Source organism: Photinus pyralis, unplaced genomic scaffold (genome assembly GCF_008802855.1).
Source record: "Photinus pyralis isolate 1611_PpyrPB1 unplaced genomic scaffold, Ppyr1.3 Ppyr1.4_LG3a, whole genome shotgun sequence".
Lineage (NCBI taxonomy): Eukaryota > Metazoa > Arthropoda > Insecta > Coleoptera > Lampyridae > Photinus > Photinus pyralis.
In genome coordinates, this window is record NW_022170509.1 from 20,208,036 (window position 1) to 20,226,808 (window position 18,773).

An 18,773-nucleotide genomic window follows, 5' to 3' on the forward strand; every position below is an offset into this window, starting at 1 on the left:
CCCCAGGTTAACGTTATCATGTAAGATTAGTGACAATAATATTCCTATGGTATAACAATCAAGTTCACTTTCCAGTTATTACAATAGGGGATAGTTATGTGTTTTAATTATCATTCTAATTGTTACACGAAGTTTACCCATAATAACAGCAACCAGAACATCGCAGACCGCAGACCGCTGTCCTCCATTTCATCTAATTAGCGCAAGGTGTGCGTCGATCGCTTTATTACGAAATAAGCTTTTCATTGAAGCCGAAGCCTTAGGTGGGGTTTTAGTGGGTATGCCTGGGTAACGGGAGAGCCCCACACTACTCCGAACTTCCTCATTATGGAGTGTGCATAAGGTGCATTTCCCCACCTACAAATAAAAAAAAAAGCTTTTCAATAAACTTGAATGCTGAAATCTGCAGCACCTACTTCATTTACCGGAACAAGACGAATGTTTGTTAAGATGGTAATCTTGCCTGGGTACACAAATTACACAAAGCTGTAAATCCCAATTTGACGAATGAAATTGTTCCCGTAATTTTATTACAGTAAGTAATTACATCGAATATACAAGCGGCATGCTAAAGTACATCTAAATTTTACATGAAAGTGGAAACAAAGAATTTTTCCTCTAAGCTACCATGTCTGCTTTAATAGCTATTATACTAAGAAAGACGTCATTTGTATGCAAGAATATTCCCCTTGTTAAACCGGAGTTCCAAAGAGGTGCAATTATGTAGATACTGTGACCATACTCGAAAATTAAACCGACATGTGAACGTTCAATCACATAATTTATAATGGGAAAGTACTACATGCTGAGAGCCGCTGAAACCAGAATCTGCAGGGAAAAACCAGAATGTTATCTACCTTCTACGTTCCATATTTGTACTGATTTTCGTTTGCAGTAATTAATTTACAGCAATGTATAAAATGGGAAACGGAGTTCACGCAAAGCTTTTCGATTTGTTTCCATTGAAATGGTAGAGTCTCAATAATATTGTAATACTGATCCACCCCGTTTTAATCACTATTTTCAATTGTATTCCTATTATGTCTAGTGTAATAGTTTTCCTCCTTTTTTTCTTTAAAAAGCGAGCATCTTTAGAAACTATAAGTTTGTTCATTTTAGAAGATAGGTATATACCAAAGTTGCCTAGTTAAATCTGTTGGATTCGCAATTACGTTTTTTTATTTCTACGACTGAGTGAAACAGAATTTAAGAATAATGCAATTACTGGGTTTACGTTTATTGAGTTGTTGTTTGTTTGGCTTTGCGTTTGGGTTGAATACGAGTAGGTTGTGATAACGTGGTGTGTTTCTGACTTCGGCATCGATTGTTTAACATATTCAACTAAGGTGGAGGTAAGTTCTTTAATTTCATCTTTAACTATTTTTCTGATTCCAGATACCAGGTTGGGTTGAGTATCAGTGGTTAAGCGTATAGCAACATTTGAGTACGAGATGTTTGAAGTGACAACCGATTCAAGCATTCATTTTGCCTCCGGATAAGATACCTTACGAGTAACCTTTATCTCTTGGATTTGTAACTCTCTTTTACTTCGCATGTTCTAGAGTTTGCGGGATGTGTACCGTTACAATTGAGGCATACGACTGGATTGTCACATAGAGAACCTGGATGTAAGGATTTTCTACAGACACCTACTTGTTACTTCTCACATTTGTAGACGTATTGTGTGTCCGAACCGTTCACATTTGTAACATCGGTTGTGGAACATATGGTCTCACTTTCAATGTATAAAAAGCCGCATTAATCACCCTGGGAAGTTGGGTGGCATTGAATGTAAGTATTATATTGTGAGTATCAATGAAGGTACCTCCACCTTTGATGCTAATTCTCTTCACAGTTACAACATTTTCTCCATTCATTCTACCAATATTTCTTCCTCGCTACAGTTAATTAGCTCCCGGCAGTATATCACTCCTTTACTTAAGGTGAACGTATTATGAGGTTTCACTTGAACATCAAAATTACACAGCCGTTTAACTCCCAGAGTCCCAGAAATCGTTTTGAATGTTTATTCGACACTGATTTTATAAATAATAAATTCCTAACTCTCTTAATCTACTCCACTTTAACTTTTAGCCAAACAAAGCCTTATGGATCATAAAAGGCTTGACACTGCAGCTGCACAACGCGCTAGAAGTTGGCGCTTCGCGCTTCGTTCCGAAACCGATAGCGCGTCGTTCCGAGAGTGCACGTGAACTGGCCCTTTTAAACACATTCCCTGCCAGGACGGACACGGGTTTCTGATGGACTATGACTTTATCGCGCCAAAGCAGACACCCATGTCTAGCCATGATAATATGTGCAAGGGGCACAAAGCTGACAATGCGTACTTCGCCGACCACTACGACGACCGTGCCCACATCTCCGACACGTGTGCAAGGGACACTAAGCCGAATGTGACCACAACGCTGACTATTTGAAAAACCAGGCCCGCCATACCTCGCCTCATAGTCGTCTGTCCAGTTTCATTAAGAATATTTGTATGACCACGATAGACCAAACAGTGGCGGCCTCGGGGATTCCCATAGAAAGATGGGAAGAGTGGAGCAAAGACAAACACCAAATGAAGAAAGAAAGCGGACGAGTACTGGAGAAGCCCAGAGAAGGTGGAGGAGGAGGAGACAGAAAGAGAGGCAGGGAGAGGACAACAATCAGAAAGGGAGAATCAAGAAGGAAGGAAATGAGACAAAAGGATGGAGGCAGCGGAAACTAGTAGAACGCCCGGGGGCGAGGCGATCACCAAGCCATCACTTTAATGCAGATATTCCAGTGTCGAAGCTGTGGCCGTACCCTTTTCGAGTCGGATAATACCCAGTTGGCCACCCGTCCACAACCCATTGTTTGACCTATGTCGCGGCCCAGCGCAATGGCAACAAAGTGGTGGAGATGCACCCCTGTTAAGGACACATCCCCACGACAGTTGACTAAATTCTGGCAGAGTATCAAGTCTGTAGTTCGAAAAAAGGTAAAAAAATATATTCTAAACCTACAATAACCTAACGTCAAAAGCTGCTTGGTGTTGCACATCGCTCAGCTTCATTAAGAAGTGTTGTATGAGTCGACGTTATGGTCACGTTCGGCTTAGTGTTCCTTGAACACTTGTCGGCGTAGTGTCCGTCGGCGAAGAGGGCATTGTCGGCGTTGTGTCCTTTGCACACTTGTCGACGATGTGGGCACGGTCGGCGTGGCGTAGTCCCTAGTTGGCGATGTGGACCATCAAAAAATCGTGTCGGCGTTGTGGGCATTTGGCGAAATGTTCCGGCCCAATGTTTAACGCTACTGCCAAGCAGACACAAATGCTCAAACTCAAGGCAAATATCTCATGGGGATAGGGGAAGCACTTCTTTTTTTTACAAAAAATCCTATGTAATTTCTTCAATTGATTACCGAAGCGTAATTTATTCTACAACAAGGGCTTCACATATGTCAGACGAATTGACAGCATCCACGCGTATGGATTTCCAATAGCGGCACTCGGCAGGTGCATTTCGCGGCAGTCCTCTAGAATCCATGCACAGTGATTGTGAAACACCAACGTTAAATTTCTGTAGAATATAATGACCTTTCAATTATGTTACTATTCCTGTGTTACGAAACATATTCATCTTTCTATTTTGAATAACATAAAGAGGTTCAGAATATTTATAAGGAAAGACCATCCGCAATAAAAAGCACGCAATTATAAGATATTATAACATACAGTGAATAAGTGAAAGCTGATGTTAATAATTACGACTCATGACCAAGTGTGTCATTAAAACAATGTAGGTACCATCAACCACACTTTTACCCTACATTTTAACCTAAATTAACCTAGTAACTGCAATGTAATCCCTTTTGTAATTCTATAGGTAATGTCTATGAAGGAAGGTTTAAAAATCCATTACAAACTTACATCAGCGTCGAAAGAGTTACCGAGATTAATATAAAGATTTTTATGAATATACAACGAATAGATCCTGTAAATGTCGTCGGTTTAAATCCGCGGTGTGTGCTTATAACAGCAATGGTCTGCTTATTTCATACGTAGAAATGGCGCATGCTTAATAAGAAAAACAAATATACCTACATAATTATGGGATTTCAAATTTCGTAATGCCTTTGCAAGTTAAAGGGCGCTTGTAAACAAGGTTAATTTACTTTTAATAATCCTTTTGCATTACAGTAGGTACATTTGATCTAGCTCACTCGCATGTAAAATGATATTTAATTACGCAACGTTTACTACATGCAATTTTTTGCTTAGAATTGTTGATTTAATTTTTGTTCAACATACCGTTTTGACAAATTGTAACTCCATTTTGAGATAAAGAGAGTTTTATCACCCCTTAACCATATTAGTTAAAGCCGTTGAGGATAACCATGGTATAATAAAAAAGGATAACCCTTCCTTCATTATATATGGGTAACTTTATTTAAAACTAGAAACCAATTTCGAAAAAAAATTCAAAGGGCTGTAACTTTTGAACTAGTAGCTCAATCTTGGAACTGTTTGAAATTATGGATTTTACAGGCCACATTCTATAAGAACATTTCTTTTCCGGGTCGATCTGAGACAATTTTTTTTTCGGGGCTCAAAAAAAGGCAGTCTATAACCTTCCTTTTTTACCAAAAATCGACTACACCAAAATTTCTCGCGAAACCGCTTTTTCTTATTAATTTAGGTGCGTAGAATCCAAATCAATTCGAACTTTTTCGATCAGACTTCTCAATCAAAAGTTATAGACTAGAAACCAATTTCGAAAGAAAATTCAAAGGGCTGTAACTTTTGAACTAGTAGCCCAATCTTGGAACTGTTGAAATTATGGATTCTACAGGCCACATTCTATAAGAAAATTTTTTTTCCGGGTCGATCTGAGACAATTTTTTTTTGGGGCTCAAAAAAAGGCAGTGTATAACCTTCCTTTTTTACCAAAAATCGACTGCACCAAAATTTCTCGGGAAAACATTTTTTCTTATTAATTTTGGTGCGTAGAATCCAAAACAATTCGTACTTTTTCGATCAGACTTCTCAATCAAAAGTTATAGACTAGAAACCAATTTCGAAAAAAATTCAAAAGGCTGTAACTTTTGAACTAGTAGCCGAATCTTGGAACTGTTTGAAATTATGGATTCTACAGGCCACATTCTATAAGAAAATTTTTTTTCCGGGTCGATCTGAGACATTTTTTTTTCGGGCCTCAAAAAAAGGCAGTGTATAACCTTCCTTTTTTACCAAAAATCGACTACACCAAAATTTCTCGGGAAAACACTTTTTCTTATTAAGTTTGGTGCGTAGAATCCAAAACAATTCGTACTTTTTCGATCAGACTTCTCAATCAAAAGTTATAGACTAGAAACTAGTGATTTTAAATTACACGTTTTTGTTAAAGTGCGTAATATTACGTGTAAAATTACCAATTGTTTATGTTTTTTATGTATTTTATGTAATTTATGTAACTTACCATTCTTTTTTAAAAAACCGTAATTTTACAGTAAAATTACCAGTAATTTATGTTTTTTATGTAATTTACAAATATTTTTGTAAAATTACCTGTCATTTATGTTTGTTATGTTTTTTTCCAATATTGTATAAACCTTTTTTAATTTTGTGAGTGTTTGAAAATAAAAACAATTTTAGAATTCTTAAAAATATAAACAACTCTGATGCTCTATATCGTTTTTAATAAACATTTCACAAAAAAGTGGTGTACATCAAAGTTGTATAGAATTTTATGCTCTACAATTTCTGATAACAATATTTTTTTGGTAAAATGAACCTATAAAAAGATATGATTGAAAAACTAAAAAACCAACCAAATTTCTTTGGTTTTAAGGGTGGTACGGGGGAAGCATAAGGGGTGGGAGGTCGAAAACTTGGATTCTTAACCACCAGATATTCTTTCATGACATGCAAAAAAAATTGGAACTACTTCTCGTTTTGCAGGAAATGGTACATTTTCAGTCTCTATTTCCTGGACTAATACAAACGGATACGAATATTATAATCATAAGTTGGTAGGTTCGCTTTTGTCTACTATCATTGATTAATAAATCAGATTCTTTATTCAATGCTAGTATGTAAACGTAGTTATATAAGTTGGGTCGATGGACTTTATAGTGCTAGTGAAAACGGATGGATTCCAACTTTATTGTAAAATGCGACACATTTTTACCAAATTACAAAACTAAGCATTCCGACGTAATTTCCTGATGAGATGAGCTTGACGTTTCACTAATTTAAATTAAAATTAATTTAGAGGCAGCAAAATAAGCCTTTCTTTGTATTAGGTTCGGTCGAGGGTAGCATTTTGATAATCATGCAGAATTACTTGCTACTGTTACAAAGGTAATAATTTCAACGTAAAACACAACTCGCAGTGCTTTCATAATCTGTATAGGGTTTTGATATAAATTGGGTTACATCATTTGAGTAAAATCTACGGTAAATATCTTCAGAGAAAAGCAAGTATATATAATTAAGTTTCAACAGCCCTGGAGGTGCTTAAAAGAAGAATCAAATTAAGTACATGAAGTTGTAATAGTATTTCCTTTAACTTTTTAAATAAATTGGATTAGAAGTTAATATTTGATTTATTTAACTCTAAATTAATAATTTATTGGCATTTATGGAACGGATACAATTAAGTTTTTACCTGACGTGCTAATCTTAAATGAGAGTGTTGGTGGTACATAAGGATAGGCTAAAATCCCACCCGTGTTGCATGATTATCAGTGGGGCTAAACTTTAATGCACACTGCTGAACGTTTTCTTTGCTATTTAAATTAACGAATAACCTGCCAATTAAACAACAAGTGGCTATGATATCGCAGAGAGGACACAAGTCTACAGTAACCTAAAACATAAAGGGAAATCCACACATATTTTGCGTATATGGGATATAAATCATAGAATAAAAGAATTGCTTAAAATTGGTATAAATCATACATTTTATCGCGACCCTTTATCAAATTGTCTATCGATATAACAGAAGAGAAAAATGTTAGCTTGATTTATTGATCATGTAATTCAAAATAATCCAATTGTGGTTAATGAAAATGAAATTCATTTGCTAAAAAAACTAATAGATCTCTCTCTCCCCGTATTTTACCTCAATTGTGTAACAACTGCATTCGTTCATTCTCTGTTTGCTTAATTTAAGAGTTGGAAGCACTGGAACTACTTGTGGCTGTTGAACTTGCAAAAGCAAAACAAAAACACAAATAAACCAGAATAATATATTAAAACCTCGAACACGTTTCATCATTTAATGATCCAAGTAAATTAATTAATTTGTCATCTGTATGTTACTTCTTGCGATATCCCAAACCTAATTCGCTCATATCTGCATCTTTGACACAGTCTGCTCGCAAGCGGAGGAGCTTTTATTGAGGATTTGGTCACAAATCAACCACCAGATCAGGGTACAACTAAAACTATATTGCGATTGCTGGACGAAAACATTGGTATATTAGAGTAGAAGCGTGGGTCCTTTCGGCTCCACTTTTTATTTCGCGGTTTAATTCTCTGTCAATAGGTAAATGTACCGGTCTATGTTCGTGTGTGCCATAGATATTTCGGATATTGATTTGATTACTTCTCCGAATTTGCCTGATTCGCGCCTTATTTGACTTTAATGTGTGCAAATTATTATAATTAATTCTATCTTCGATTAACGTAATTGGCGGTTTGATTAATTGAATTTCCTTTATTTAATTGAATTAATTTCATGCATGTTTAATTGCAGTTCTGGTGTAATCGTTGCAAGGGAATGTAATTAAATTGGTGCAATAGTAGTTCGCCTTTGGGAGGAAATTATCTGGTTATTTTTCGATAATGTGGTGAAAAGGAGTGAAGAGGGAGTTTGCAAATTCGTATGCGTATACTTATGTCAGCGCCCCAATGTTAAAGCTTTGCTATATATTTTGGACATGATAACCATTAAAAGGGACAGGGTTTAATATATGACCGTATATATCCGCAATATCCGTTCAAAATGTAGCCGTAGCTTTGCTCCGGGTAGCCCTGGTAACTCCTTAACGATCTTTAAATTTTACAGCGGCTACAACTGTCATTAATAAAAGTATTTTACTAAATTACGCTGAATAATGGCGGTTTGCAGAGCTTATTGCAAACTGACAATTAGCAAAAATACATTTTGGCATTCCTTTATTGATGTTTTCCAATTTGAACAGCAACACTTTCCGTTTAATTTTAAAGATGAGGTGTTTTCCAACCGATTAGCTGCAGATGGTTAGAATAAGAGGGCCGCCTAAATATTATTATGCCCTAATTGGAACCGACAGTCTAACAATTTTAGATCAACAAAGAATGGCTTTTGATTGATTTTAAAGGCAACCTTCGCCTTGATTTATTAATTTAATAAAATTCCAAACCGACGTTTATTATTATTTTTCCGTTTTACTCGGCCTATGATGGATTAATTTCTGTAACATATTCATCGTCATTCAATTCATTTCATAATAAAAATTTCGTTCGTCATTCATATGCTTTTCAAATTGGAAAATGAACTAATAAATAAACTGATTAAACCGGAAAATAGAAACAATTAAAGGTATATCTAGTTTATCGACTTCTTTGTTACCCTAAACTTCGTTGTATTCTATTATTAGCGTATTTTCCTCAAAGCGAAAATCGCTATTTGTCGTCCGTCCGTCCGTACTCCTTCTACACCACTGAACCGATTTGGGCGATATAGGGCTCGTTTGAAAGGGATTGATCCAAGGCTTCCGTGCATACCGATATTTTTTGGTTTTGCGCATGCGCAGTGTCAAACATTTGGATTAACGCATGTGCAATGCTAAGTTTTTTATTTATGAAGATATTTAAATGAAATTTTATACATAGGCATTTGGAATAAAGACAAATCTAACACCAGTTTTAAACTTTGGTTTTGCGCATGCGCAATGGCAATTTTCTTATTTATGAAAGCAGTTAAATGAGATATTACATGTAGTGTGAATGAAACTAAAACTAATACCGGTTTCAAAACTACTGTCTACGCATGCTGTATGTTTGATTTATGAAGGTATTCAATGAAATTTCTAATGTAGACAATGCGCAACTCGATGCGCAATGCTATTTACGAAAGTTTCATATGATGTAGACACTTCGAATAAAAGTAAAACTAATGCCCATTTCAAAATTTGTTTGTATTTGTATACGTTTCACTATTTTACATTAAACTGTATAGACTTCGACGATAGGCGGCTCATTTAAAAGAGAATGGGGTAAGGATCGCGTGCCTACCGGTATTTTTTCCTGGTCCTAGCATTAATATTATTAGGAGGAAAATACGCTCTCGTCATATGTTTGCATAATGACTTTTTAAACTTGTTACTTTTACCTTTAGTTTACCGTCTCACCGGTTCGCGACAACTCGTCTATGCCAACTTGCAACATGGCGATGGTAAACTCGGTGACGGCAACTTGACTTAGTGTGTATAATTTAAAAAATTAAGCCCTAGTTATAATGCTCTAATGAGCAAATAGAATGGAATAGAATAGATATTTAATGAATTGGATTGCATTGGTACCTTTACGCCTGTGAACAAAAAGAAATACAAAGACGGTTTAGGGATGTACGAGTATATGTCGTAGGCATTTTGTACGAAGCTTTAGAACGGCCACGCCACTTCCCAATTGCTTAAAAGACAGTTTTTCTATCTTCAAGACAGAACAACTGTCTTGTAGGCAGTTAAACTATCTTCGAGACAGAAAACTGTCTTTGAGACAGTCGAGCTGTTATTTCAAAATTTTAACAGTTTACATTTTTACAGGCGAGTCGTTGAGCGTGAGCTGAGCAGAGCAGTGTAGCGAAGCGTTTATTATTAATTGTTCTTATTATTAATTAAGAATAAAAGGTAAGAAACTACGTTAGTTTGTCATTATTAGTTTAGTAAATGTATTTAGATAGCGACTACCTCTTGTCTAATTTTTGTTGTTAGGTGATCGTACGGTCCCCATAAACAAATTTGGTATACAGTATGTCCACAGAAAAGGTGTAGGAAACATTTTTTTATTTTTCATTTTATCGTGAAATGTTACTTTTGACAAAAAATTTTTGCTGGTTCTTATATTAAGAAGGGGTAGAAAAGTTTTTCTTCTACGGAGCGTTCAAAAAATTAAAAAAACTTTAATTGGTATGAGAGTAAAATGCAAAGTAAAGATGTGGAAAATAAGACTAGGGAAACTTGTTCGAAACTAAAAAGAATACCTTTTCTGAGGACATACCTACCTACTCTATAGGTAGGTAATAATAGTATACAATTATTTTGTCATTTGAGGGTTTTGGGTACCTACCTTACCTTACTCTTACATTTATAAAGAAACAATAAAACTTCATGTTTCTCTGAACGCCCTTAGTCCTTTTCGTAATAAATGAGCAGAAGATACATAAATTTTGCCCACATGTTTATTGCGTTAAAACTTAAATTCAACTGCACTAGATTCCTCAAAAAGTTATATCTATACGGTGAGCCAAAAAAAGTGGCAATACTTATCTTTTTTGGATAATTTTATTGTTTAAAATTATTTTGAAATCAAATTTTCAGGAAATATTCACAAAAGTATAGGTATTTCGTAAAATGAATAATGAATCCAAAACGAATGAACTAGATTATTGTACAGGGTAGGTTAAAGGAAGAAGTTAATTTAAACGAGTCGCAAAAATAAATGTTGACTTTTCAAATAACTGGGACTTACCTATATTTTAAAGCCTCATACCTATAATCTTCCCACCAAAAAACTGCTCTTGATATTTTTTCATATTTCACTCGGTTTTGCAATTATAATTTATTTTTTGACTAAATAATAATATATAATATTAATAGGTATTTTGTGGAATCGTTTCAAACAACTGAGCACCCCTGAACGCACCCGACAATACCACTCTTACTCAGTTGTCTAATAATGGTAGAAACAATGTCAGAAATTTTAAATTTGTATTTGCTACGAGGGGGAGGCCTTTGATAGAATTAACCACCAATTGATGGTTGCAATTCTTCACAATATTGCAATTCAGCCTGACGCCTTGAACTTGATGAACAGCTACCTCTGTGACAGAATTCAGCTGGTTAAATACAGCCAGAACCATTCCATTCCTCTGAGAAGCATTAGCGGGGTCCCACAAGGTTCAATCTTAGGACCTTTTTTTTAATAATAATAATATTTATTGACGGCCAAGCCAATTTATACATACAATATTAACAATTAACAATAGTATTTTAATAAGTATTAATAACAAGATATAGATATTAATAAATAATACAATAAAAAATTACACAATAACAATGATATAAATATCACAATAAATTACAAAATAGCAATGAAAAACCAACAATTAGTAACTATAATTTGTATATCTTAGATTAGAATAATTTATGACTATAATATAATTTAGGTTATATTTATAATAGAAATTTAGATTTTAAGGTAGACGTGATGCATTTGGTATTTAAAAAAAAGATATCTATGTCATTGTATCTATGACATAGAGATGGTATTCTGACAAAGGGTTTATTTAATGAATAGTTATTATTTACTACATCTACTTTGAAAATGGTCTTCCTTCTTGTTCCTTTTGTTGGTAATGAAAACTCAATTAAACATAGTAAATTTGGACACTTAATTTTTCCACCACATAATTTTGCTGCAAATAAAATATCTGATATTGTTCTTCGATCTTCTAGTGATAAAATTGAGTATGTCGAAGTGATAATTGAATATGAGTTTGGCAAAAAAACATGACCAGTTTTATAGGAAAGATATTTCACAAATTTGTATTGCACTTTTTCCAAACTATGCTTCAAGTATTTGTAGTTGGGGGACTAAACTATGCTACAATATTCAAGTTTACTCCTACAGTACGAATACACTTTTATTTATAATATACGTCATCCTTTTATAAATGCCTACAGTATACTAAAAGTCATTTCTATGCAGACACCCAAATATATGTATCACATGCCATAAAGATGAAATGTTGCAATCTAATTATCGTATCAACTTCGATTTAAATTCGTTATATCAGTTGTCACATAATTATTGTTTACCATTAAATTCTTCACTCTCGCGTTATGCTTTTCGGTCGAAAAAATACTCGACAAAAATGCATTTCGGAAATTAAAATATGTATAAATAACGAGTACATTATGTACATGGGCGTTACCAAGAATCTTGGGCTGTATCTGGATCCGGAGTTGCGTTTTGATGTACCTACATGTTAATAATATTAAAAATGCGTATGCTGGATTGAGGCTTATGTACTGAAGTCGTAGTATGTTGAACTATAAAACTAAAAGTATGCTCTGCGATCCATTAGTGTTATCGCACATGAACTACTGCGATGTAGTATATGGGCCCTCTGTATGACTGAGTACAACCGAACCAGATTACAGTTCAGAGTTCAGAATGCCTACGTTAGGTTGGTTTGTGGCCTGCGACGACGAGACCATGTCACGGGGTGTTTACATTCACTTGGGTGGTTAAATAGGTACTCTAGAAGACAGCGGCGAACTTTACATTACTCTCGATTGTGTCTAGGAATTGTAAATAATAGTACCCCAACTTACTTGCATAATAAAATTCATTACCAGGGAGAAATTCACAATAGAAATACGCGCTGTAAAGTACTTACGTTCTCTCCGATGCATAGGACAATGCAATTTTGGGGATCATATACATATGTTGTGTCAAAGGTTATTAATTTCATGTTACAGAATGCATTAGACTCTGTGCTTAAAGTCAAAATATTTTTAAGGGAGAACATTACGTTTTCCATAAAATATAAAGTCATTTTGGATATTATAGTAAAAGAGTTAAAGAAAACAAGGGGATTCGATATATTTGACTTAGATGCCTTTTGAAACTAAAATTGCTTTCCACGTTTTGCAAACTTCATGAACTCAATAATTCTCAAAACATATTCTTATGACTTTGTATTAAAAGAGGGAAAAATACGTGTTTTGAGTTTTTACCTTCGTATCAAATTAAGCTGTGGAAATTGTCGCACATTCGTATGAAGGAGAACAATCGTCAGGTGATTTGCAATCAATTTACTTTCTGCGCCATGAAACAGTTTTGCGAAGTCCATTCATTATATTTTATGACTTTTTTCAATATTTTATCTTCCCTTCTGAGACCATTTGAATAATTTTCTCCCCGGGTAGCTTGATTCGTTAATACTATACTCTTATGAAGCAAATCAAGTCATATGGAAAATCAAAAGAACCCAAACTTATATTATAGACTTCAGGCTAAGAAGGCTAAGGAATAGAAAATTAAGATGTTATCATTTGCAAGTGTATTGATTCGCATAACTGTATAGTTAATTAGTCTAATTGGCTGGCAGAACGGATTTCTATTGCAAAACGTCAAATTTCTTATTTTCATTTGGAAGTTCCAATAAAAATAATACAGTCTGCGTGTTTGGCTAACATTTTCTCTATCATATGCACGTTCTACTAACAATTACCTTTGTCGTGCACGTCAATATGAATCTTCTAGGAACTTGTTTTTGTTGATGCCGAGGTTTTAGGAGGTTTTTTGTCCTATACATGTGATATGAACTCGCCTTCATTTATAGTACTAGCGGTATTTTTTTTTTTTTTTTTGAGTTGGATCCATCGTTCCTCGAAATGGGGGTTGAAATATATTATGTTATCAAAAATCTCTAAACCTTCCCCATATAGTTTTATTCGTTGAAGTTTTTTTAAAAATAACAGCGACTATAGTTTCGGCGTACTGCCATCATCAGGCGACTAGAAGTGTATCACAATATAGCAAATTTGAAATTTATACATGTATTCAAATTTGCTATATTGTGATACACTTCTAGTCGCCTGATGATGGCAGTACGCCGAAACTATAGTCGCTGTTATTTTTAAAAACTTCAACGAATAAAACTATATGGGGAAGGTTTAGAGATTTTTGATAACATAATATACTAGCGGTATACCAAAAGATACTGCATTTTCTTATACCATTTTTGGAAAATGACAGACTTTTGATCGAATTATATTTCTAAGGCACACCGGGTCGTGTAAGGTGTCTAGAGTTATGTTTTTGGGGTCAGGGAATTCATTTATGATAACAAAAATAACCTACTGGCATCGGAACTGCATGAGAGGCTTCCCTACTGCACTTTTGAAGACGTCGCACGCGGTGAAACCCAAGATATTCCAAAGTTTAATACCTATATAAACTTGTAATATTTTATTTAATAAAAATACACATTAACAAAACATAAAATATATTAAAACATGGGGTAAAAAAATTGAAGAATATTCTATGAAGAATCACCAAGTACATCGCTGACCTCCTCTGAGATTGCGTTATCACCAATGAAAAGGAATTTCACATACCGGGTGAATATTTTAAAACCAAACGTAGGAAATTAACATGCGAAAAACGTTTTTTTGCCGATCGTTGCTCCCCATGTTAACTTAGAGGGTTTGTAATGACACCAATCAAAAGAAGTTTTTTTTCTCATCTAATGATATACGAATTAGCTTATTTTCAGGTGTATTTCTCATTATTTTATCAAAAATTCGGCAATAAATCCAATTAGCAAAATCATGTTAAGCCATGGAAATTTCCTAACTAATTGAAGTAGGTTTTCACATGCACGGAAAACAAATATCGCGTACTAGAGTAAATATTTTCGCTGTAAACGTTGTTTATTATAAATACTTTTTCCTCAGTGAACCGCATTTTACAAAAAAATTATTGCCAGGTGTCATAAACTGATATTGATTTCGACGTTTGAATCTGCTTTTTGTCTTAGTCATGGCTAAACATGATTTTGGTAAGTGGATTTCTCGAGTTTTTTATAATATAGTGAGAAATACACATGAAAATGAACTAATTCGTATATCAGTAGACGAGGAAAAAAATCTTTCGATTGGTGTTATGATCAACCCTCTAAGTTAACATGGAGAGCAACTATCTACAAAACCCCCTTTTCCCATGTTAATTCCCTATGTTCGTTTTGGGAATATTCCCCCGGTATAAATATTAAAGGTTCGGTAGTAAATTAGGTATATGCGAAAGTATACAATATTCTTACCCTTTGTTTGAGCAATCTCCCATAAATTTTTGGCATGCAGGGGAACATGGCAATCCGTGTCGCCGGCAGCTGCACCGAGGGTCTCGCAACCATACCTGTCCAGAGCACGGACTGCCTTCCATGCATGTGGCAGCTTGGACTACAGAACCTTCCTACCTTTGGCTTCAAGAGTCCATCCCCATCCTTCTGGACTTGTAGAGCTTCTCATCACCTGGTTGGCACATCCCCAGATATGGCCAGACGCCGCCCTCCTTATGTACTCCTCCAACTCGTGCTGCGGCGACACGGATTACCATGTTCCCCTGCATGCCAAAAATGTATGGGAGATTTCTCAAACAAAGGGTAAGAATATTGTATACTTTCGATATAATTTACTACCGAACCTTTAATATTTATATGTAAAATTCCTTTTCAGTGATGATAACTCATAATCTCCAGAGGAGGTCAGCGATGTACTTGGTGATTCTTCATAGGTTTATACATTTTTTACCCCATGTTTTAATATATCTTATGTTTTTTGTTAATGTGTATTTTTATTAAATAAAATAATATAAGTTTATATAGGTATTAAAACTTTGGAATATCTTGGGTTTCACCGCGTGCGACGACTTCAAAAAGTGCAGTAGGGAAGCCTCTCATGCAGTTTCGACGCCAGTAGGTTATATTTGTTATGATAAATGAATTCCTTGACCCCAAAACAATAAGTCTAGACACCTTACACGACCCGGTGTGCCTTAAAAATATAATTCGATCAAAAGTCTGTCATTTTCTAAAAATGGCGGCTTTTCACGGACTTCCTGTATCCGGATTACATTTCTGGCGCTACCATTGGATTCCTCGGGTTAAAATCATACGAAATCGATACCCAGATCTCGTCTCTAGGCCATATTTAGTTTTTAAAAAAATGTTACAATAAATCACCCCCACCCCCTCTAAAATCTACCCACACGGAAAATGTCATGTGTTCTTCGGGTCAAATCGTTTAAATGGCTGTAAGGAACAACTGTACCAAGTGGCACCTTGGTATAAAAAAATGCAGTATCTTTCAAGAATTTCCGTTATACCGCTAGTACTATTAGTAAGGGAGCTAGCTTGAAATCCACTGAACGCAAGTGATCAAAATTTTAACTGATGGAGTTCTACTTTGACCTATCCGAGTATGCTAAAATCGACATGTGCCTCATGGCCCTGCGGTACTTCTTGGAGTACCAATTCTAAATGGTTTTTTTTCTGAAAATAAGTTATACACCAAATGTAAAAAATCGCGAACATTTGAAAACCCCGTAAAAAACAATTCTTGGTCGGTTTTCACGAACTTTTTACGGATATTAACTAGGTTACGGTTTGATAAATGACGCTGATTTTTTTGCAGATTAATGATAGGTATTGCCAATTATGAGGACAGTGTTTCTTTTTTAAACTTTTCTCTAACTATAAGATTCTTATTATTATTATAACATGTCTTATGATTATAGAAAAAATTTAAAAAAGAAACACCGTGAAGCCATTAACAGTACCTACCTATCATTAGATTGTAATTAAAATCAGCTTCATTCATCCAACTGTAAACTGACCAAGAATTGTTTTTTTACGGCGTTATCAAATGTTCGCGATCGTTTTAAATATTTTTTAAAGAGCTATTGTTAACGTTTTTATTTGGCGTATAACTTATTTTCTAAAAAAAACCATTTAGAATTGGTTGATTTGAGGCGACAGGCGGTCGATTCTATCATACTCGGATAGGTCAAAGTAGAACTCCATCGGTTAAAATTTTGCTCACTCTGGTTCAGTGGATTTCGTGCTAGCTCCCCTACTTCTTGCTATGATCGCCAAGTTTTAATTAGCGCAATTTGGTACGTTACGTACCTTGTTACAATCCATACCTATCACCCCTTGACATTTTTTTATTACCTACCTTAGGAAACCAACATTAACAAATTCGCAAACCAAAGTCCACCATACTAATACAGTTATCTGTAATGAACCTTTCTCTTATGCACATCGTTTAAGATAAAAGTGTGAACATTTTTATTTAAATAGCGAAAACCTGAAAACAATCTTTAATCCTTAGAAGCGCGTTTCGAACTTTGACTATGTTAAAATTTTCAGAGCTTTCTAACTTTCCTAATTAATGTGTAATTAACCATGTTCCAAAGGTGTTCGTAAATCTAATATTTGGAAAGGTGAAATTTAACACTTTAAGTGCAAATTCGTGAACTAAATTTATTAGAATAGTTGGGCGATGAAAAGAATTCAAAATTGAACCTAATCAATAGCAAGCTTAATGAAATGTCATCTATGTAATATATTATAACACCTTTCTTTGTACGTTTGAAAACAAAAATATGTTCGTTATTCAACGGCATGGAATGCTAATAGAACCATTTTGACTTTACCACTAGTGGGGAATATCGAATATGCAAAATTTACTGAAATGAATTGCAGGGCTAGTGGTTTAAATGCCATTTGATAATGGCACATGCAGATGGGCTTTCAGATAATTATTGTATTTATGTGCACAACATGCTCAGCATTTCATTAAATAAAGCAGTGCACGATTTACTAACATATTGAGCAGTTAACTAATCTATTACTAGATGGCCTTTTTACAAACAGAATGGAAATAAGTAATTAACGAAAACTGTGAAAAGGACAAGTACCGAAAAGTTTTGGGAATTGATCCATTTTATACCGAGCAATTAGTTTTACAAGCGTCCAAAGTTCACGCGTACTCATGTCTCCTTTAGAAGGACAGTTGGATAATTGATCAAAAGACCGAATGTAACGTACCTACTTACTCTTTTAAATGGAATATGTTTCCGTATAGGTCTGATGATAATTTTCTATATTTAAGGTAATAACTAAGTGAAAGCCAAAATAAGAGATGGTGTCCATGCTTATTCGAAATTCCTACCCATCGCAAACTGTATGAATATCTTACCAAACGTGAATGCGACGCGTTCCTTTTTCCCTACTCTGATGGCAGAAATTCGGTCACTTGGAGAAAGCCTTAGGGAACAAAGACGATTCAACAAAAACCCGCACAAACTTGTTAAAATGGAATTTCATTCGAAAATGAACAAAGCGACGTAAATACATCACCGAAATCGGGTTGTTCTCTATTCTACCGTGCATACGTTGTGTCCCTTGTACAAATTTATAGCTTTGCTTGTGTAGTAGAAGGTCTATTAATAATACCTTTACGGACAAAATAGTTCCCGAGGTAATTAAAACTATTGGAACGTATTTTTTTCCTGCAGTGTGGTTAACAGCAATTAGAACTTGATCGAAATTAAACCTTTTTTCAATTTGCTACAAAGACCGTTAAGTATTTTAAAGTTTATCTTCTTGACCCGGTTTCAATAGGTCGATGTACACCGTAACTTACGTTATTTACATCCTAAAATAAGAAAAATAATGTGCTTCGTGAATAATAACGTATTAATTCATTGTAAAACTAATTATTCTTATTATTTCAGGTAAGCATACGCAGAGGCGAGTGTCCAAAGTTGGTAAACATAGAGCAAGTAAAGGTCTTGGTCGAATCTCTTTAATTTGTGAAATTTCTTTCACAATGAGCTTCAAACTGGGAGAAATGCTTACAATTAGATCTATTAATGAGAATAATTGTTTCGCAGGCAGAATTTCGTTATCCTATTTGTTTCTGAACACCGCGTATTTGTACAA

The 18,773-nt window shown here is 34.8% G+C and overlaps 1 long non-coding RNA gene across 1 annotated transcript in view; it reads left to right on the top strand.

Moving 5' to 3' along the window:
* The window catches only part of LOC116165270, a 54,154-nt gene extending 44,265 nt beyond the window's left edge, over positions 1-9,889 (top strand). The window contains exon 3 of the long non-coding RNA XR_004144118.1: positions 9,799-9,889. This is a non-coding gene — a long non-coding RNA (uncharacterized LOC116165270). The remainder of the gene's footprint in view (positions 1-9,798) is intronic.
* Positions 9,890-18,773: the final 8,884 nt, after the last annotated feature.